The sequence below is a fragment of the Oncorhynchus mykiss genome, chromosome 10 (genome assembly GCF_013265735.2).
Source record: "Oncorhynchus mykiss isolate Arlee chromosome 10, USDA_OmykA_1.1, whole genome shotgun sequence".
NCBI classification, from domain to species: domain Eukaryota; kingdom Metazoa; phylum Chordata; class Actinopteri; order Salmoniformes; family Salmonidae; genus Oncorhynchus; species Oncorhynchus mykiss.
Genome location: NC_048574.1, coordinates 48,414,539 through 48,436,527, shown reverse-complemented (window position 1 = coordinate 48,436,527; position 21,989 = coordinate 48,414,539). Strand labels below are relative to the sequence as shown.

Below are 21,989 nucleotides of genomic sequence, written 5' to 3'. Positions count from 1 at the left end.
ACGAACATAACAAAAGATCCCACCACAAACAGACCAAGCAGCGTTAGCCAGGAGGAGCAGACATCCTGGACATGGGAGGACATCTTGGACGGTAAGGGATCCTGGACGTGGGAGGAGATCCTGGCCGGAAAGGATCGCCTTCCATGGGAGCAGACATAGGCAGCAAGGGAGGAACAACGACGATACCGGGGTTCGCGACCACGACGGAAGCCCGAGAGGCAGCCCCAAAACATTTTTTAGGAGGGCACACGGGGTGGTTGGCGGAGTCAGGGTTTGAACCAGAGCCAACTCCCCGTACTCACCGTGGGGAGCATGTGACCAGGCAGGCACCATGTTTTGCGGTGATACGCACGGTGTCTCCAGTGCGCATCCACAGCCCGGTGCGTGCTGTGCCAGCTCCCCGCACTTGCCATGCGAAAGTGGGCATCTGTCCAGGACGGTAGTGACGGCGCAGCGCGCCTGGTCCCCAGTGCGCCTCCTCGGTCCAGGATATCCTGCGCCGGTCTACGCGCTGTATCTCCGGTGCACATTCACAGCCCAGTGCGTCCTGTGCCAGCTCCCCGCACTTGCCGTGCGAAGGTGGTCATTTGTCCAGGACGCGTTGTGCCAGCTCTACGCTCCAAACCTCCAGTGCACCTCCACAGTCCAGTATATCCAGTGATGATCCATGGCCTGGAGCCTCCAGTGATGATTCATGGCCCGAAGCCTCCAGTGATGATCCATGGCCCGAAGCCTCCAGTGATGATCCATGGCCTGGAGCCTCCAGTGATGATCCATGGCCTGGAGCCTCCAGTGATGATTCATGGCCCGGAGCCTCCAGTGATGATCCATGGCCCGTAGCCTCCAGTGATGATCCATGGCCCCTTAGCCTCCAGTGATGATCCATGGCCCCTTAGCCTCCAGTGATGATCCATGGCCGAAGACTCCAGCCTCCAGTGAGGATCCATGGCCCGGAGCCTCCAGTGACGATCCATGGCCCTGAGCCTCCAGTGATGATCCATGGCCCTGAGCCCAGTGCGTCCTGTGCCAGCTCCCCGCAATTGCCGTGCGAAGGTGGTCATTTGTCCAGGACGCGTTGTGCCAGCTCTACGCTCCAAACCTCCAGTGCACCTCCACAGTCCAGTATATCCAGTGATGATCCATGGCCTGGAGCCTCCAGTGATGATTCATGGCCCGGAGCCTCCAGTGATGATCCATGGCCCGTAGCCTCCAGTGATGATCCATGGCCCCTTAGCCTCCAGTGATGATCCATGGCCCCTTAGCCTCCAGTGATGATCCATGGCCGAAGACTCCAGCCTCCAGTGAGGATCCATGGCCCGGAGCCTCCAGTGATGATCCATGGCCCGGAGCCTCCAGTGACGATCCATGGCCCTGAGCCTCCAGTGATGATCCATGGCCCTGAGCCTCCAGTGATGATCCATGGCCCTGAGCCTCCAGTGATGATCCATGGCCCGGAACCTCCAGTGATGATCCATGGCCCGGAGCCTCCAGTGATGATCCATGGCCCGGGGCCACCAGTGATGATCCATGGCCCGGAGCCTCTAGAGAGGCTCTATTTTGGCTAGGTCAGGGTGTGACTAAGGTGGGCAATCTATGTTTTCTATGTCTTTGTTGGCCGGGTATGGTTCCCAATCAGAGGCAGCTGTCTATCATTGTCTCTGATTGGGGATCATACTAGGCAGCTTTTCCCACCTGTAGTTTGTGGGATCTTGTTTTGGTACTGTGCTGTTTAGCCCTACTTTTTTCGGTGTTCATTGAATAAAATAAGACGTACGCCTACCACGCTGCACCTTGGTCCGATCCTTCCATCAACGAGCGTAACAGTCACGCAAGACCCCATAATGTCAAAGTGGACTTGTGTTTTTAGAACTTTTCTGAAATTAATAAAAAAATGAAAAGCTGAAATGTCTTGAGTCAATAAGTATTCAACTACTTTGTTATGGCAAGACTAAATAAGTTCAGGAGTAAACATTTGTTGAACAAGTCACATGAGTTGCATGAACTCACTCTGTTTGCAATCATAGTGTTTAACATGATTTTTGAACAACTACCTCATCTCTGTACTCCACATAAAATTATCTATCTGTAAGTTCCCTTGGTCCAACAGTGAATTTCAAACACAGATTCAAACACAAAGACCAGGGAGGTTTTCCAATGCCTCACAATTAAGGGCACCTATTGCTAATGGCAACAACAACAACAACTTTTTTTTTTCAATTAAAATTAAAAGCAGATATGGAATATCGGTGCAAAAAAATGAAATGTCTGTCCTGAATACAAAGTCTTACATTATTCTTCACCTCTTAATCAGAAATATCATTTGCAGCATACTTCTCCAATTTACTTAACCATTTAGATTTTACCTGCTGATTAAACGTGAATTATGTCTGCATAAAGTATCAGCATACACTGAAGACTATGTTACTGCATGGAGATGAATGACTGTGATAATCAAAGTAGACTAAGGCTGTCAGGTTTGATCAGTGTCATTGGTCAGATTCTTTTCTCTCTGTAGTCTGGCATGGGATCCCATGGTTTGGCTCCAGTCCCGGGTTTGTTACAATGACTACAAAGCCTGTTAGCAAAGACCCTGTGAGTTACAAATACGACCATACGGTCGAAGAAACTAACCACATCCCTGAGAAATACATTCTATTACGTTGATATTGATTACTGAACTGTTAGGTCTTGCACGAAAGGCATTTCACTGTACTTGTGCACGTGACATTAAAACTTGAAACTTGAAGTAAACCACAGACATTGGTCATGACAATGAAACTGGTAATGGGTAGCAATGATTGAGTCTTTTATTTATTCTATGAATCACCACTCACCAGGCAAATACTAGTTGAGATGGAAAGTTGGATTTGTAGTCCACTGCAACTCAAGACTAAGTAAAACTAGGCCTGTCTAACAATTGTACAAAGTTATGAAAGCTGACAAGCTTAGAGTCAGCAAGGTTATGTGAGGAGGTGACGGCAAGGGGGCAGGGAATGGTGTGTTGTTGTTTCGATTGCACCCATGGAGAACGGCCTAATCATTTACACAACTGAGCTTGTACTTCACTACTAATCTGTCACGACTTCCGCCGAAGTCGGTCCTTCTCCTTGTTCGGGCGATGTTCGGCGGTCGACGTCACCGGTCTTCTAGCTATCGCCGCTCCACCTTTCATTTTCCATTTGTTTTGTCTTGGTTTTCCGCACACCTGGTTCACATTCCCTCATCTGACTAAACGTATTTTACTCTCTGTTCCCCCATGTCTGTGTGTGGAATTGTTTGTTTGTTACGTGTGGTTCGCATCAGGCTGGTTGGCGCCGGGTATGTGTTTGACCCGTGTGTTTTGTTTATTGTACTGTTTGTGTACTTTGGGCGCCTTCATGGACTGCGTCGTCCAAACAATGGCCCGCTGGGAGAGACAGGGAGTCCCTCCAGCGCCCTCCCCAGGGGTCTCCACTACTCGCCTCTCCTGTACCCGGTCCCCGTGGGATTCGTCTCACCCTTCCTGGGGAGTTTGATGGGACGGCGACACGCTGCCAGGGGTTCCTGCTGCAGCTGGAACTGTATCTGACGACCGTCTACCCGGCTCCTACAAGACGTGAGAGGGTGTCCGCCCTCGTCTCGTGCCTCTCGGGGAAAGCCCTGGAGTGGGCCAACGCTGTGTGGGTAGAAGGAGATGCGGCGCTGGACCACTTTGAGGAGTTCATCTGCCGCTTCCGGGCAGTCTTCGACCACCCGCCCGAGGGTAGAGCGGCGGGTGAACGTCTTTTCCACCTGAGGTAGGGGATGAGGAGCGCCCAGGACTTCGCCTTGGACTTTCGGACCCTGGCCGCAGGAGCAGGATGGAACGACAGGGCCCTGATTGACCACTATCACTGCAGCCTGCGTGAGGATGTCCATCGGGAGTTGGCCTGCAGGGGCACCATCCTCGTGTTTGATCAGCTGGTGGACCTGTCCATCCGGCTGGACAACCTGCTTGCCACCCGCTGACCTTTTAGACGTAGCTCTGTCGGTTCCATCTCCTAGCACCGCCGCTCCGGTGCCTATGGAGCTGGGAGGTACTGCGCTCAGGGAGGCTGGAAGAGGGTCCTTCACGTGCATCATCTGTGGCCGCAGAGGGCACACTGCCGGTCAGTGTCGGATTGGTTCCTCTGGGGTAGAGGCAGCAGGCAGGGCACTCTGGCGTCACCCCAGGTGAGCCTGCACCATTCTCATCAAGGGCCCTCTGTTGCCCACCTGTTTTTGCAAGTTAACTTTCCGGAGTTTTCCCCGCATTCCCAGCACAAGGCGCTCATCAATTCAGGCACGGCTGGGAATTTCATAGACAGATCATTTGCCCATAGTTTAGGGATCCCCATTGTTCCAGTGGCTAAGCCCTTCTCAGTTCACGCCTTAGACAGTCGACTAATAGGGTCAGGGTTAGGGAGGCCACTGCTCTCCTGTGCATGGTGACGCAGGGGGGTCACAGGGAGAGAATCAGTATCTTCCTCATTGACTCTCCTGCGTTTCCCGTGGTGCTAGGCCTACCCTGGTTAGCCTGTCATGACCCCACTGTTTCGTGGCAACGAAGAGCTCTCACGGGGTGGTCATGAGAGTGCTAGGGGAGGTGTTTAGGGGTTTCCGTTAGTGCTACTATGGTGGAAAGTCTAGACCAGGTCTCCACCGTGCGTATTCCCGCCGAATATTCCGCATTGGCTCTCGCCTTCTCCAAGAAGAAGGCGATTCAATTACCACCCCATCGTCGGGGGGATTGTGCGATAAACCTCCAGGTAGACGCCACACTTCCCAGGAGTTACGTGTATCCCGTCACAGGCGGAGACGGCGGCTATGGAGACATATGTCTCCGAAATCTCTGCGTCAGGGGTACATTCGGTCCTCCACTTCACCTGCATCCTCGAGTTTATTTTTTGTGAAGAAGAAGGAGGGAGGTCTGCGACCGTGTATTGACTATCGAGCCCTTAACCAGATCACTGTGAAGTACAGTTACCCGCTACCTCACATAGCCACAGCGATTGAGTCAATGCACGGGACGCGCATCTTCACTAAACTAGATCTCAGGAGCGCTTACAACCTGGTGCGTATCCGGAAGGGAGACGATTGGAAGATAGCGTTCAGTACCACCTCAGGGCATTATGAGTACCTCGTCATGCCGTACGGGTTGATGAATGCTCTGTCAGTCTTCCAAGCCTTTGTGGACAAGATTTTCAGGGACCTGCATGGGCAGGGTGTAGTGGTGTATATCGATGACATTCTGATACACTGCACATACACTGATACACTGCACGCGCCGAGTATGTGTCCTTGGTGCACAAGGTGCTTGGTCGACTGTTGGAGCATGACCTGTATGTCAAGCCTGAGAAATGCCTGTTCTTCCAGCAGTCCAACTCTTTCTTAGGATACCGCATTTCCACCTCAGGGGTGGAGATGGAGAGTGACCGCATTTCAGCCGTGCGTAATTGGCCGACTCCCACCACGGTAAAGGAGGTGCAGCATTCTTTAGGGTTTGCCAATTACTACCGGAGGTTTATCTGGGGTTTTGGTCGAGTAGCAACTCCCATTACCTCACTGCTGAAAGGGGCCCCAGTGCGTTTGCAGTGGTCGGCTGAGGCGATCAGAGCTTTTGGTCACCAACGGGCTCTGTTTACCTCGGCTCCCATGCTGGCGCACCCGGATCCTTCTTTGGCGTTCATGGTAGAGGTGGACGCGTCCGAGGCTGGGATAGGAGCCGTGCTCTCTCAGCGCTCGGGAGCGCCACCAAATCTCCGCTCCTGTGCCTTCTTCTCAAAGAAGCTCAGCCCGGCGGAACGAAACCATGATGTGAGGGACCGGGAGCTGTTGGCTGTGGCCAAGACGTTGAAGGCATGGAGACATTGGCCTGAGGGGGCTCAACACCCTTTTCTCATCTGGACTGACCACCGCAACCTGGAGTACATCCGGGCAGCGAGGAAACTGAATCTTCGTCAGGCAAGGTGGGCCATGTTTTTTACCCGTTTTGTTTTCACCCATTCTTTCAGACCAGGTTCCCAGAATGTTAAGGCAGACGCAGTGTCCTGGCTGTATGACACAGAGGAGTTGATCCTACCCCCATACTCCCGGCCTCCTGCCTGGTGGCACTGGTAGTATTCAAGCTGGACGTGGAAATTGAGCGGGTGTTACGTGCAAAGCCCACTCCCCTCCAGTGTCCCGCTGGGCATCTGTACGTTCCGTCTGCTGTCCGTGACCGGATGATCTATTGGGCCACACCCTCCTCTGGTCATCCAGGCATCGGTTGGACGGTGCGCTGTCTGAGTGGGAAGTACTCGTGGCCCACCTTGGCTAAGGACGGGAGGGTTTATGTTTCCTCCTGCTCGGTGTGCGCCCAGTGTAAAGCTCCTAGGCACCTGCCCAGAGGTAAGCTACACCCCTTACCCATTCCACAATGGCCTTGGTTGCACCTGTCGGTCGATTTCCTCACCGATCTTCCTCCCTCACAGGGTAACACCACAATCCTGGTCGTTGTGGACCGTTTTTCCAAGTCCTGACGTCTCCTTCCTCTGCCCGGTCTCGCCACGGCCCTACAGACTGCGGAGGCCTTGTTTACACACGTCTTCTGGCACTACGGGTGCCTGAGGATATAGTGTCTGATCGGGGTCCCTAGTTCACTTCGAGGGTCTGGCGTTCATGAAACGTCTTGGGGTCTCGATCAGCCTTACCTCGGGTTTTACCCCGATATAAGTAGGTTTCTGCGGTTTTATTGCCAGGACTGGCCGGGGGAGTGGGCGGCGTTCGAGAAGGACTTTCCTGCACCTGACTTACCTTCAACCAGTTGCGCACATCGTGACATAATCAAAGCAAAAACATGTTTCTGGGAATATTTGCAATTTTTCCGCTTATCATGTTGGAAAAAGTGCAACTCCAGCAGTGTGACTGACAGAAGACATGTCCATACTAACAAAGGAACAAAGAAGGACTAACAGTGCAGATTAGCAGCCAAAAAACTGTACCATAGAGGCTCAGAATAAGTTAGAGGAAAAACAAAAATAAATGGAGGAACTTATTCAACAAAGATCAAGTGTAATATATTATAATAATAAAGCAAACTGGATGGAATATGGGTAAAAATGCTCCAAATGATTTATTAATCTCCAACGTAAAAATACTACCAAAAATAATTTACTGAAAAAAATTACAAACGACGGAGTCAGCAATGATTCACCAAATTATATTTTGAAAGAGGAAGCAAAGTACTTTAAGCATATGTTTTTGTTTCAGTCTGTTTCAATCTCCTCTAACCGAGTCAAATTGTATGGATTTTTTTTCTAATAATAATATAAAATTAACAGCCATACAGAAAGACTCATTGTGAAGGTGAAATTACGAGGAGGAACTTCTTGGTGCAATTAAAGCCTTTAAGTCTGGGAAAATTCCAGGGCTGGATGGCATACCAGTGGAAGTATTCCAATCCTTTTATGATATACTCAGAGGATCGTTATTAACGTGTTTTAACCACTCCTATGTAAACGGTAGATTATCAGACACTCAACAAGAAGGTCTGATTTCATTATTACTGAAATATGATACAAGTGGGAAATGTAAAGATCCAGTCCATTATAAAAATTGGAGGCCCCTCACACTTCAGTATTGTGATGCAAACATGCTGGCAAAATGTATAGTGCATAGAATTAAAAAGTTATTGTCAGACATTATTCATTCTTATAAGACATTTTTTTTTACATGGACAATTCATTGGAGATAATATAAGGCAAGTACTGTAAACAATATGTCACGACTTCCACCGAAGTCGGCCCCTCTCCTTGTTCGGGCGGCGTTCGGCAGTCGACATCACCGGTCTTCAAGCCATCGCCACTCCACCTTTCATTTTCCATTTGTTTTGTCTTGTTTCCCTGCACACCTGGTTTACGTCTCCTCATAATTACTATGTGTATTTAGCCCTCTGTTCCCTCCATGTCTGTGTGGGCTATTGTTTATTTGTCGAGCTTGGCACGCTTCTGGCTGGTTTTATGTATTACCTGTGTTTTGTGGCAGTCTGTCCTTTGTACTTTGTTTGTGGTATAATAATAACTTTGTGCTGCCTTACTTGTTTTGGGCATTTGGTTTTGGTGATGCTGTTGCATTCTGGTCTTACTATTTGCCCCAGTAAAGTGCTTCATGTTCACTCAACTCTGCTCTCCTGCGCCTGGCTTCCATCCACCAGCTACACCCACCGTTGACACAATACAACACTATGAAAATCGGGGAAACTTGCCCTGCTGTTCATAGCAGACTGAAAAGGCTTTTGATAAAGTTCAACTGGAGTTTATATATAAATGCCTGGAAGATTTCAATTTTGGAGAATCTCTTATAAAATGGGTTAAAACCATGTATAGTAACCCTAGGTGTAAAATAATAAATAATGGCTACTTCTCAGAAAGTTTTAAACTGTCAAGAGGAGTAAAACAAGGTTGTCCACTATTGACATATCTATTTATTAGGGATATTGAAATGTTAGCTATTAAAATCAGATGCAACAATAATAGCAAGGGATTAGAAATACAGGGCTTAAAAACAAAGGTGTCATTGTAAACATGATTCATGTTTTCTTTTGAATCCACGACTTGGATCCCTCCACATTCTCATTTTATCAGGTAACGACCTGGGGAACAGTTACAGGGGAGAGGAATGAGCCAATTGTAAGCTGGGGATGATTAGGTGACCATGATAGTATGAGTTCCAGATTGGGAATTTAGACAGGACACCAGGGTTAACAACCCTACTCTTACAATAAGTGCCGTGGGATCTTTAGTGACCACAGAACACCTGTTTAATGTCCCATCCGAAGACGGCTGTAATGAACACGAGGGGAGACAGAGAGCTGGTTTCACAGCAGGTGTCTATTGCAAAGGACCACAGGAGGAGGCAGGTAGCTGGGTCCAGGGGCAGGCAGAAGGTCATACACAGGGGGTCCAAAAGGCAACAGTACAGGCAGGGAAAGGGCTAGTGACATCGTCCGGGTGATCAGGCAATAGGTAGATAACAGGAAATCCAATAGGCTAATGTACAGGCAGGGAATAGGCAAAAGGCACCGTTAGTGAGGCAGGCAATACACAGGAGGAGTAAATAATGTGACAAACAGAGCTCTGAAAGACGTGTGTCACAAAACAAACAATACCTCACAGTGATGGGTTGCAAAGAACTGAACTAAATAGTGTGTGATAATGACATACAGTTGTCTGAACAGGTGATTATAATTCAGTTGATTGGGATCTAGAAAGTGAGCTGCGTTCAGGGGTTCTCGGTGTTTGAGAGTGTGAGCTGGAAGCAGACGTTACAAAGGCACCCTACACAGGGCAATGACCCCAATCACTGCCCTGGGGCATTAGGATATTTTTTAGACCAGAGGACAGAGTGCCTCCCTTTGGACCTCCAAAACCACTTCCAGCAGCATCTGGTCTCCCATATTATATTACGTATTGGATCACTAAAATATACTACTTTTACTTAACCATGTAGTTTACCAATAAAATGGTGTGATGGTGATGTGGATATACTCGGTATACATATCCCGAAATAAAAACATTTTCAAAAAAGAAAATGTAACCAGGAAGGCTCATTGAGATTTGCAATCTCTTTTTGTCATGCCCTGATCTGTTTCACCTGTCCTTGTGATTGTCTCCACCCCCTCCAGGTGTCGCTTATTTTCCCCAGTGTTTTCATCCCTGTGTTTCCTGTCTCTGTGCCAGTTCGTCTTGTATGTTTCCAAGTCAACCAGCGGTTTTCCAGTTCTCCTGCTTTTTGCATTCTCCTTTTTCTAGTCCTCCTGGTTTTGACCCGTGCCTGTTTCTGGACTTTGTTCCTTCCTGCCTGACCATTCGGCTGCCTTATCCACGAGCCTGTCTGCCAATCTGTACCTCCTGGACTTTTTGCCTGTCCACGACCATTCTCTTGCCTACTCCTTTTTGGATTAAGAAACATTGTAAGACTCCAACCATCTGCCTCCTGTGTCTGCATTTCGGTCTCGCCTTGTGCCTTGATACTTTTTCAAGAGCATCCTGGCCAAGATAGACAGCACCTAGTCATTACACAATTAGACAGACAACATGAAAAACTTCTAAATTATCTCACTTCAAAACATTTTTATAGAAAGTTAGCAAAAATAGATAAGACCTTGCTACCATGGAAAGGTAAATACCTTTATATTTGTGGAAAAATCACCCTGATTAACTCTTTAGTCATATCCCAGTTTACCTATTTGCTTATGGTCTTGCTTACACCTAGTGAACAATTTTTTTTATTATATGAGAAAAAAATATGACATTTTATTTGGAACGGCAAGCCAGACAAAATTAAACAGGCCTATTTATATAATGAATGAATTCGGAGGGCAGAAATTATTAAATATTAAAGCATTAGACCTCTCACAAAAGGCATCAGTCAGTCATACTTAAACCTGAACTTGTTCTCTAGCAAATTTGTAAGAATATCTCACCTTATGTTCAAGAAAATCCTTTTCCCCTTTATTCAGATTACAGGCAGACTCATTTGATCATTTGTTTTGGTACTGTCCATATGTAGCTTGTTTTTGGTCACAGGTCGAGAAATGGCTGAAGAATTGCAATATTTACCTGGAGCTAACTTAGCAGATAACACTACTAGGTGATTTGAAAAGTCATAGTCAATCGATAAATAACAGAATAATGCTTTTAGGAAAAAAAAGTACTTTCAAATTACAATCTGTAGAAACAATGAGAAAAGAAAGGTTCAGAACTTATGTGAAACATCACAGCACAGTTGAAAAATATATCAAATATAAATCCAATATGGATGGTGTTAAGAGGCATTAGAAGAAGACAAAAATGTATGTTACCAGTTGAACGACATCCATTGCAGGATAAATCAATGTGAAAGTTTACATAGCTGGCCATAATGGATGTTCAATTTTACTTTGTGGCTTGGTTATGTAGGCTTCGTCTAACCAATCGCTTTCTAATACATATAATAAGTGTCATGCCCTGACCATGGAGAGCCCTCGGGGTTCTCTATGGTGCAATAGGTCAGAGCGTGACTAGGGGGTGTTCTAATCTTTCATTTCTATGTTGGTGTGAGTATGGTTCCCAATTGGAGGCAGCTGATGATCGTTGCCTCCAATTGGGGATCATACTTAGTGTGGTCCTTTTCCCACCTGCGTTTGTGGGATATTGTTTTGTTTTGGTTTAGTGCTATGTGTGCTACGGACTTCACGTTCGTTTATTCTTTGTTGTTTTTTGAAGGTTCACTTTATTAAATATGTGGAACTCTACACACGCTGCGCCTCTGTCCGCTCATTATGTATACGACGAACGTGACACAATATCCCAACACTACAGGACCAAGCAGCGTACCATGGAGGTAAAGGAGAGCTGGACATGGAAGGATATAATGGGGGGATGCGAGACCCTTCCTTGGTGGGAGTCGCCAAGGAGTATAGGAGGACAGCGACGACACCAGGGTCCGCGGCCACAGAAACCCCAAGATTTTTGGGGGGAGGTGGGAACAAGGGGCTTTCGGTCGAGCCGAGGAGAGAACCAGAGACTGTCGGGGAGTCGATGGAGTTGTTGGAGGACGGAGATTTTAGAGAGATGATGGTTAGGTGTATTCTGCAGCGCATTTGCCCTGAAGAGTGCCTTCCCAGCCCGGTACGTCATGTGCCAGTTCCTTGCACTTGCCCTGAAGAGTGTGTCATCAGTCCGGTGAAACCTGTGCCGGCTCCACACACCAGGCCTCCAGTGTGCATCCCCAGTCCGGTACATCCTGTGCCCGTTCCTCGTACTAGCCCTGAAGAGTGTGTCATCAGTCCAGTGCCACATGTGCTGGCTCCCCGCACTCGCCCTGAAGAGCGTGTCATCAGTCCGGTGTCACCTGTGCCGGCTCCACGCACCAGGCCTCCAGTGCGCCTCCCCAGCTCGGTACGTCATGTGCCGGCTCCCCGCACTCGTCCACCAGTGCATGTGTACAGTCCGGAGCCTCCAGCGATGGTCTACAGCCTGGAACCTCCAGCGACGGTTCAGTCCGTAGCTTCCAGCGACGGTCCACAGTCCGGAGCTTCCAGCGATGGTCCATGGTCCGGAGCTTCCTGCGCTGGTGCCATGGCCGGAGCCTTCCTCTATGCCGGTGCCCAGTCCAGGCACGGCGTCCAGTCCCGCTCCATGGCCGGAGCCTTCCTCTGCGCCGGTTTCCAGTCCTAACCCTCCCCATCTAGTTTCAGGTTTTGCGGTCGGAGTCCGCACCTTTGGAGGGGTACTGTCACGCCCTGACCATGGAGAGCCCTCTGGGTTCTCTATGGTGCAATAGGTCAGAGCGTGACTAGGGTGTGTTCTAGTCTTTAATTTCTATGTTGGTGTGAGTATGGTTCCCAATTGGAGGCAGCTGATGATCGTTGCCTCCAATTGGGGATCATACTTAGTGTGGTCCTTTTCCCACCTGCGTTTGTGGGATATTGTTTCGTTTTGGTTTAGTGCTATGTGCGCTACGGACTTCACGTTCGTTTATTCTTTGTTGTTTTTTGAAGGTTCACATTAATAAATATGTGGAACTCAACTCAACTTGTTCCGCTCATTATGTATACGACCAACGTGACAATAATACGATGAAATTATATCTTTACTTTAAAAACAATATCAGAATTCCAGTCAATCCAATAAATGTTATACCCCTTGATCTTCAAGAATAGAATTTGGAGATATGGAAGTATAGATTAGCCAAATTGTTTTACCTGAGCATAAACCCCAAACTAAGGACTTATTAGCCAGCCCTTGTTCAGGATTTTGTTGGGACTGGGACTGATTGCGCTCATTGATTTGAGTTGAGAAATAAATGCTGCTCTCATGAAATGGCATGCTTTGAGCACTACTGAAAGTGCTATTTACATGTGAAAAATTAATGCCATGAGCTGCAATTGCTTGAGGCCTATTATATACCTTTTTGTTGGGGACACTTTGATATCTTGATAATATGCAGCTGTTTAAAGGGCAAAACAGTTGAAACAACACAAAACGGCTGCACCGCCTCTGTTTTGGTCAAAAGCTGAGGGATGGGCCTGGAGAAATGTAACCACTCTCAGATTAACAGACAGATCTATGGATGCAAGGACTGACCATTCTAGATATCAAATGTATTGTTTTAACCATGTTATGAGGCTATATAGTGTTTGTTTACATTAACAATGTAAACATTCCAGAAAAACAAGCTTATATTTTGGGTTCTCATGGAGTGTGACAGTTGAACTAAGCTCATGAGGCATTTATAAGCTATATTCTTCAAGAATCAATGGATAAATATACAGTTGAAGTCGGAAGTTTACATACACTTAAGTTGGAGTCATTAAAACTCGTTTTTCAACCACTCAACAAATTTCTTGTTAACAAACTATAGTTTTGGCAAGTCGGTAAGGACATCTACTTTGTGCATGACAAGTAATTTCTCCAAAAATTGTTTACAGACAGATTATTTCACTTATATATCACTGTATCACAATTCCAGTGGGTCAGAAGTTTGCATACACTAAGTTGGCTGTGCCTTTAAACAGCTTGGAATATTCCCGAAAATGATGTCATGGCTTTAGAAGCTTCTGGTAGGCTAATTGACATCATTTGAGTCAATTGGAGGTGTACCTGTGGATGTATTTCAAGGCCTACCTTCAAACTTAGTGCCTCTTTGTTTGACATCATGAGAAAATCAAAAGAAATCAGCCAAGACCTCAGAAAAATAATTGTAGACCTCCACAAGTCTGGTTCATCTTTGGGAACAATTTCCAAACGCCTGAAGGTACCACGTTCATCTGTACAAACAATAGTACGCAAGTATAAACACCATGGGATCACGCAGCCGTCATATCGCTCAGGAAGGAGACGCGTTCTGTCTCCTAGAGATTAATGTACTTTGGTGTGAAAAGTGCAAATCAATCCCAGAACAACAGCAAAGGACCATGTGAAAATGCTGGAGGAAACAGGTACAAAAGTATCTATATTCACTATAAAACGAGTCCTATATTGACATAACCGGAAAGGCCGCTCAGCAAGGAAGAAGCCACTGCTCCAAAACCGCCATAAAAAAGCCAGACTACGATTTGCAACTGCACATGGGGACAAAGATCGTACTTTTTGGAGAAATGTCCTTTGGTCTGATGAAACAAAAATAGAACTGTTTGGCCATCATGACCATCGTTATGTTTGGAGGAAAAAGGGGGAGGCTTGCAAGCCGAAGAATACCATCCCAACCGTGAAGCACGGGGGTGGCAGCATCATGTTGTTGGAGTGCTTTGCTGCAGGAGTGGTGCACTTCACAAAATAGGGCCATCACAAAGCCCTGACCTCAATCCTATAGAAAATGTGTGGGCAGAACTGAAAAAGCGTGTGCGAGCAAGGAGGAATGGGCCAAAATTCACCCAACTTATTGTGGGAAGCTTGTAGAAGGCTAACCGAAACGTTTGACCCAAGTTAAACAATTAAAAGGCAATGCTACAAAATACTAATTGAGTGTATGTAAACCTCTGACCCACTGGGAATGTGATAAAAGAAATGAAAGCTGAAATAAATCATTCTCTCTACTATTTTTCTGAAATTTCACATTCTTGAAATAAAGTGGTGATCCTAACTGACCTAAGACAGGGAATTTTTACTAGGATTAAATGCCAGGAATTGTGAAAAACTGAGTTTTAATGTATGTGGCTAAGGTGTATGTAAACTTCCCGAATTCATCTGTATATAATTTACAAGTTCAAAAATTGAAGTCGGTCAAAAGTGTGCGAGTTTGTGTCCATTAGGCCTATAGAATTTTTTTATCAGCCTAAATTAGATTGAGCAATAAAAGCCCCACTTTTATTCCATAGGCTGGGATCTGCACTGTGCAGCTGTTGCAAGAGCCCATTTTTCACTGGCTGTTGACTGGTTTCAAAAACAATGATTGATAGGCAGCTTAAACTTCTTGAATTCAAACGTTTATTGGGTTCAAATACACATTTAGATTTGTGAACAGCCATCCACATCAACCACAATCCGTAAGGCGCAAAAAGCTAAATGAGAGAGCAGCAGTGTGATTCACATCAATGCGATACGTAGATATCAATAAATGAGTGACATCCGTATCGTCGTAGACTACACCACTGCTGTCATCCTTACCTCCAAGCGTTTATTCAAGTTGGATCATCTTTGGAGGCCGATAGCAGTCGCACCATTGGAAGACATACCTTGGACAGTTGCCTACAAAAGACAGTTTCTGCTATTTTCCCACGATCCATCAAACACATTTGGTGTGTCATCATAGTGGTCTCTGATTTATGGTCAGACTCGCTCACGTTGGACAAATTTAAATTTGCGGCGTTTTCAATGCTGATTTGAATGTCATTGAGAAAACAGCGAAGTGTCAAAGATTGTTTTTTGCAAACATCCTTTCTGAATTTAAAAGTAATCTTCGAAGTAATCATCTAGTTCTTCAAAAGTATCTGTAATCTGATTACAATATTTTTTGCTGGTAATGTAACGGATTACAGTTGCAGTTTTTTTTGTAATCCCTTACATGTGACGGATTACATGTAACCCGTTACTCCTCAAACCCTGACTATATCAAGCATCTACAAAGACCATCTGTGCAAATAAAGGTGTGGCATCGCTCATCTATCTCCATATCCAATTCTCTCAAACTGCGGCATGATCTCCCATAAACCTCAGACCTCAAAGACAAGAGGCGCCATTTTCATATATCACCACCTGCGATCTGTCTGATCATACAGCCAAGAACGCACTGATATCCTTGTGAATGAATACGTCAGAACAGCTGACACTGATTTGCTTCTTTCCTGAAAGTTTTGCTTGCCTCTTTCTCCCATCCAATCCTCCTTACTGCTCTTTCCCTGCTGCACTCATTTTTTGCCAAAGTTAAATAAACTATTGTTAAAGGAATCTAACCATACTGTATGTAGCAGTGGCTAGTAAAAGTCTCCACACCCCTTGCACAGTCTTCACATTTTGCTGCCTTAAAATTAAATTCAAAAAATGTATTGAATTTTTTATTTCACACTGATGTACACAATTATCTCCACATTTCCAAAGTGAAAGAAAAGTGATACAAAAAAATCCAAATGAATAAAAAACGTAATACGCAGATGTCTTGATTGCATATGTCGTTACAGCCCAGAGTAAATATTTAGTGGAAGCACATTGGGCAGCCATTACAGCTGTGAAACATTATGAATAAGATTCTACCAACTTTGAACAACTCTTAGGGCAACATCCACTACATGACCAAAAGTATGTGGACGCCTGCTCGTCGAACATCTCATTCCACAGTCATGGGCATTAAATGGAGTTGGTCCCCCCTTCACTACTATAACAGCTTCCCCTCTTCTGGGAAGGCTTCCCACTAGATTATGCAACATTGCTGTGAGGATTTGCTTCCATTCAGCCACAAGAGCGTGAGTGAGGTTGTGCACTGATGTTGGGTGATTAGTCCTGGCTCGCACTCGGCGTCCCAATTCATGCCCAAGGTGTTCGATTGGGTTGAGGTCAGGGCTCTGTGCAGTCCCGTGAAGTTCTTCCACACCAATCTCGACAAACCGAGGACAGACGATTTTTACGTGCTATGCGCTTCAGAACTCAGCGGTCCCATTCTGTGACCTTGTGTGGTCTACCACTTCGCGGATGAGCTGTTGTTGCCCCACAATGTTTCCACTTCACAATAACAGCACTTACAGTTGACCGGGGCTGCTCTAGCAGGGCATGAATTTGACAAGCTGACTTGTTGGAAAGATGGCATGCTATGACGGTGCCACGTTGAAAGTCACTGAGCTCTTCAGTAAGGCCATTCTACTGCCAATGTACAGTGCATTCGGAAAGTACTCAGACCCCTTGAATATTTTTCACATTTTGTTACATTACACCCTTATTCTAAATTGGATTGAAATTCATTTTCATCAACCTACACACCACACCCCATATGACAAAGCGAAAACAGTTTTTTAGACATTTTTGCAAATGTATTAAATATCAAAAACATAAATACCTTATTTACATAAGTATTCAGACCCTTCGCTATGAGACTCGAAATTGAGCTCAGGTGCATCCTGTTTCCATTGATCATCCTTGAGATGTTTCTACAACTTGGAGTCCACCTGTGGTAAATTCAATTGATTGGACATGATTTGGAGAGGCACATACCTGTCTATATAAGGTCCCACAGTTGAAAGTGCATGTCAGAGCAAAAAGCAAGCCAGGAGGTCGAAGGAATTGTCCATAGACCTCCGAGACAGGATTGTGTCGAGGCACAGATCTGGGGAAGGGTACCAAAAGAAGAAGGTCCCCAAGAACACAGTGGGCACCATCATTCTTAAATGGAAGAAGTTTGGAACCACCGAGACTCTTCCTGGAGATGGACGCCCAGCTAGACTGAGCAATCAGGGGACAAGGGCCTTGGTCAGTGACCAACAACCCAATGGTCACTCTGACAGAGCTCCAGAATTCCTCTGTGGAGATGGGAGAACCTTCCAGAAGGACAACCATCTCTGCAGCCCTCCACCAATCAGACCTTTACGGTAGAGTGGTCAGACGGAAGCCACTCCTCAGTAAAAGGCACATGACAGCCCACTTGGAGTTTGCCAAATGGCACCTAAAGGACTCAGACCATGAGAAAACAAGATCCTCTGGTCTGATGAAACAAGATTGAACTCTTTGGCCTGAATTCCAAGTGTCACGTATGGAGGAAACCTGGCACCATCCCTACAGTGAAGCATGGTGGTGGCAGCATCATGCCGTAGGGATGTTTTTCAGAGGCAGGGACTGGGAGACTGGTCAGGATCAAGGGAAAGATGAATGGAGGAAAATATGGAGAGATCATTGATGAAAACCTTCTCCAGAGTGCTCAGGACCTCTGACAGGGGTGAAGGTTCACCTCCCAACAGGACAGCGACCCTACAGTAAGCACACAGCCAACACAATGCAGGATTGGCTTTGGGGACAAGTCTCTGAATGTCCTTAAGTGGCTCAGCTAGAGCCCGGACTTGAACCCGATCAAACATCTCTGGAGAGACCTCCAAATACAGGTGTGCCAAGCTTGTAGCGTCATACCCAAGAAGACTCGAGGCTGTATTCGCTGCCAAAGGTGCTTCAACAAAGTACTGAGTAAAGGGTCTGAATACTTATGTAAATGTGATATTTCAGTTTTTTATATTTTGTAAATTTGGAAACATTTCTAAAAAATTGTTTTTGCTGTGTCATTATGGGGTATTGTGTGTAGATTGATTGATTTTTATTTTTTATCAATTATCAATTTTAGAATAAGGCTGTAATGTAACAAAATGTGGAAAAAGTAAAACGGTCTGAATACTTTCCGAATGCATTGTATGTCTATGGAAACTGCATGACTATGTGCTAGATTTGATACACCTGTCAGAAATGGGTGTCGCTGAAATAGCTGAATCCACTAATTTGAAGGGGTGTCCACATACTTTTGTATATAAACTCAGCAAAAAAAGAAACATCCTCTCACAGTCAACTGTGTTTATTTTCATCAAACTTAACATGTGTAAGTATTTGTATGAGCATAACAAGATTCAACAACTGAGACATAAAATCATAAACTGAAAATGTTTCACAAACATGTGACTAACAGAAATTTAATAATGTGTCCCTGAACAAAGGGGAGGGGGGGGGGGGGGGGTCAAAATCAAAAGTAACAGTAAATAGCTGGTGTGGCCACCAGCTGCATTAAGTACTGCAGTGCATCTCCTCCTCGTGGACAGCCCCAGATTTGCCAGTTCTTGCTGTGAGATATTACAACCACTCTTCCACAAAGGCACCTGGAAGTTCCCGGACATTTCTGGGGGGAATGGCCCTAGCCCTCACCCTCCGATCCAACAGGTCCCAGACGTGCTCAATGGGATTGAGATCCGGGCTCTTCGCTGGCCATGGCAGAACACTGACATTACTGTCTTGCAGGAAATCACTCACAGAACGAGCAGTATGGCTGGTGGCATTGTCATGCTGGAGGGTCATGTCAGGATGAGCCTGCAGGAAGGGTACCACATGAAGGAGGAGGATGTCGTCCCTGTAATGCACAGCGTTGAGATTGCCTGCAATGACAACAAGCTCAGTCCGATGATGCTTTGACACACCGCCCCAGACCACGAATGACACTCCACCTCCAAATCGATCCCTCTCCAGAGTACAAGACTCGGTGTAAAGCTCCTTCCTTCGACGATAAACGTGAATCTGACCATCACCCCTGGTGAGTTAAAACCACGACTCGTTAGTGAAGAGCACTTTTTACCAGTCATGTCTGGTCCAACAACGGTGGTTTTGTGCCCATAGGTGATGTTGTTGCCGGTGATGTCTGGTAAGGACCTGCCTCTCTCAGCCTATTGCGGACAGTCTGAGCACTGATGGAGGGATTGTGCGTTCCTGGTGTAACTCGGGTAGTTGTTGTTGTCATCCTGTACTTGTCCCGCAGGTGTGCTGTTCAGATGTCCCAATCCTGTGCAGGTGTTGTTACACGTGGTCTGCCACTGCGAGGACGATCAGCTGTCCGTCCTGTCTCCCTGTAGCACTGTCTTAGGCATCTCACAGTACGGACATTGCAATTTATTGCCCTGGCCACATCTGCAGTCCTCATGCCTCCTTGCAGCATGCCTAAGGCACGTTCACACAGATGAGCAGGGACCCTGGGCATCTTTCTTTTGGTGTTTTTCAGAGTCAGTAGAAAGGCCTCTTTAGTGTCCTAAGTTGTCAAACTGTGACCTTAATTGCCTACCACCTGTAAGCTGTTAGTGTCTTAACAACCATTCCACAGGTGCATGTTCATTAATTGTTTATGGTTCATTGAACAAGCATGGGCAACTGTGTTTAAATACTTTACAATGAAGATCTGTGAAGTTATTTGGATTTTTACAAATTAACTTTGAAAGACAGGGTCCTGAAAATGGGGTGTTTCTTTTTTTGCTGAGTTTATATTGTACATTCATAGTTTTTGTCAAAATTGCTCAAGCTCAGTCAATTTGGTTGGGAGTCATTGGTGGACAAGCAGATTTAAGTCAGGAATGAGACTGGAGTATTCAGGAACACTCAACAGCTATTGCAAAGCCATTCTGGTGTGTATTTGGCATTAAAATGTCCCACTGAAAAACAAAACTCTATCCCAGGGTTTGGTATTCAGAAGACTGAGGCAGGGTTCCCTCTAACATTTTACCTGGGCTTTGCTCCTTTCCTATTTCTATTTATCCTGGCACTCCAATCCCTGCCGGTTGCAAGCATACCCATAACATGACAATACTTGAAAATACAGAGGATCGACAACATTGCTTTCACTCTACAGTACAGGCCTGTATGACCAAGTAAAAAGAATGAAGCCTGTGTTTTTGAAAAATCTGCTCCAAATCCTCCATTCTGTTTGCAATAAGGCTGTTAAGCAATACTGCAAAACAACAAGGGCAAATGAATGAACTTTTTGGCCTAAATAAAAAACTACAGGCTGGGGTCACATCCAATACAACACAACATCATGTTGTGGGTATGCTTCTCACCGGCAGGGACTGAGGAGTAAATATAAATATTGAAGGAGCAAACCCCAGATAAAAAGTTAGAGGAAAACCTGCTTCCGCCCGGTCCGGTCCTGGGGAAACCAGAGCTTCCGCACCCATCTCTACAACATGAACCTGTCTCACAGACGCCTCCGTATCCCCCAGTCTGGACGCTATTACTTGTATGCCCAGGTTTACTTCCGCTACCCCTCCCTCACCCACGAGGGGGGTGACCCCCATGGGGGCACCTCCAGCTACCAGCTGGTCCAGTGTGTTTACAAGAAGACATCATACGCCAGGCCCATTCAGCTTCTGAAGGGGGTGGGCACCAAGTGCTGGGCGCCTGACACTGAGTATGCCCTCCACTCTGTCTACCAGGGAGGCCTGTTTTGAGCTGCACCCCAGAGATGAGATCTTTGTATCTGTGTTGTCACCTACAGCTGTGCACACAGAGGACTAATCCAGCTATTTTGGGGCGTTCCGGTTTGACCAATGAGCATGGAGGTTAAGGATGGGGAAAAAGTTATATCACACAAGAGAACACTAAGCATGGACATAGACTGAACAAAAATATAAAGGCAACATGTAAAGCGTTGGTTTCATGAGCTGAAATAAAACATCATAGAACTGTTCCAAATGCACTCTCAGGTTTCTCGCAAAAACTTGTTTACAACCCTGTTATTGAGCACTTCTCCTTTGCCAAGATAATAAATCCACCTGACAGGTGTGGCATATCAAGAAGCTGATTCAACAGCATGATCATTACACAGGTGCACCTTGTGCTGGGGATAATAAAACTGATCTAAATGCAACACAATGCCACAGATGTCTCGAGTTTTGAGGGAGCGTGCAAATGGCATGCTTACTGCAGGAATGTCCATTAAAGCTGTTGCTAGAGAATTGAATGTTAATTTCTCTATCATAAGCCTCCTCCAACATTGTTTTAGAGAATTTGGCAGTACGTCCAACCAGCCTCACAACCGCAGAACATGTGGGCGAGCGGTTTGCTGATGTCAACGTTGTGAACTGAGTGCCCCATGGCTGCGGTGGGGTTATGGTATGGGCAGGCAAGCCAAGGACAATGAACACAATTGCATTTTATTGATGGCAATTTGAATGCACAGAGATAACGTGATGAGATCCTGAGGCCCATTATCGTGCCATTCATCCCCCGCCATCACCTCATGTTTCAGCATGATAATGCACGGCCATGTCGCAAGGATCTGTACACAATTCCTGGAAGCTGAACATGTCCCAGTTCTTCCATGGCCTGCATACTCACCAGACATGTCACCCATTGAACATGTTTGGGATGCTCTGGGTCGTCGTATACGACAGCGTGTTCCAGTTCCCGCCAATATCCAGCAACTTCACACAACCATTGAAGAGGAGTGGGACTATATTCAACAGGTCACGATCAACAGCCTGATCAACTCCATGCGAAGGAGATGTGTTGCACTGCATGAAGCAAATG

General features: G+C 46.2%; 1 pseudogene; it reads left to right on the top strand.

Moving 5' to 3' along the window:
• The first annotated feature begins 3,783 nt into the window (after positions 1 to 3,783).
• On the top strand, positions 3,784 to 21,011 carry LOC110533134 (annotated as a pseudogene).
• The last annotated feature ends 978 nt before the right edge of the window (positions 21,012 to 21,989 follow it).